This window comes from Mesocricetus auratus, unplaced genomic scaffold, assembly GCF_017639785.1.
Source record: "Mesocricetus auratus isolate SY011 unplaced genomic scaffold, BCM_Maur_2.0 Super-Scaffold_100009, whole genome shotgun sequence".
In the NCBI taxonomy this organism is placed as follows: domain Eukaryota; kingdom Metazoa; phylum Chordata; class Mammalia; order Rodentia; family Cricetidae; genus Mesocricetus; species Mesocricetus auratus.
The window spans coordinates 67,572,016-67,573,495 of NW_024429193.1; positions in this window are offsets into that span (position 1 = coordinate 67,572,016).

Sequence of the window (1,480 nt, forward strand, 5' to 3'; positions counted from 1 at the left end):
CAGATGCGCCCGTGCTGTCTGGATCTCAGCATTGAGCTTGTGCAGAGTACCCTCTGCCAAGTACTCTGAGCTGCCTAATCTGAGCAGTTTATACACTGACTTCGTGGCCGTGACCACCCCACTCGTGGTCGTTTTCCCTGGGGAGGATGATCGTCAGAGGCCTGAGATCCCAAATGTGGACAGTAGAGCTGGGCTCGGGTGTCTGGAGATGAGCTGTTAGGAGGTTGTGTGGCATGAAAGCCTAGTCAGGCTGCTGTGCTGTGGCCCGCCCCGCAGTTTGAGCATTCAGGAGGCTGAGGTAGAAGGGTTACGAGTTCAGGGCCAGCCTGGGCTATAGTATCAAGAGCCTACTTTCCAAGTGACACCTAGCTGGGCGGTGGTGGCACACGCCTTTAATCCCAGTACTCGGGAGGCAGAGGCAGGAGGGTCTCTGTGAGTTTGAGGCCAGCCTGGTCTTCAAGGAGAGTTCCAGGACAGTCTCCAAACTTACAGAGAAACCCTGTCTCAGGAAAAAAGAAAAAAGAAAGTGACACCTGGTAGTGTGCAGATAGAAACACCTGTTCCCATAGTGAATCAAGTCTACACTGGGGTCTGGGGCATGGATGGTTTGGAGAGAGTTGTGTTCCCCACTATACCACCAATACAGGTTTGAGCTGATTTAGAAACTAGGCACAGAAGTTGAGAGTCAGAAAGATCTTCATGGAGATTTCAAAAGCTCTAGCTGTTTTGGGGAAGGGAGATAGAAGGGAATACAGACTTTGGAGCTGTAGGACACTATGTGCACACCAGGAATTATGTATTATCTTCCTTTCAGATCAAGGCTCACTGGGGATGATAACAAAGATAGCACATCATACCATGAGTCAGCTGTCAGGGATCAAGCATTACCTTGTCTGCAGGAATGGAGTGCTAAAGAAACCCCACAGCCTGTGGGTGCCAGGCGGAGGAGCTGTGCAACACAGCTTCAGTCCACTGCTGATGGCAAATTCTGGGGGGGCAGAAGGGAGGTGGTTCAGCTCTCTGGATAGCCAAGGCTATGGCCAGAGGAACAATATGAATAGGGCGTGGTGGGGACTAGGGCCCAGCAGATGAGACGCCTCACTTTCTGGTTCTGTGTGCTGAGGTAAGTTGAGGAGTCTGTTTCTCATTAAGTACATTGTAGGGTTTCATCACTTACAGGAAAACTACCCGCTTATCTGAAATCTGACCTACTTCGGGTTGGAGCCAGACAGGGCTCCTGAGTCCCACAGGGACTGTAGTTGTTCAGATCTGCACATCCAGCCAGTCTCAGTAGGGAGCATCAGCTCCAATGATAGCCCACTGTCCACCGGGGCTTAGGCCACAGTGACCCAGCAGGGCGCAGAGGTCTGAGGTCTTTGTGCCGCTGCTCTCTGTGTTCAGCATACCCCAGGAGCAGCCCTTTCCACCGTGCCTTCAGTAGCATGTCTTCCGGAGTCTGCACTGTGAGGAGAAGGAAGTG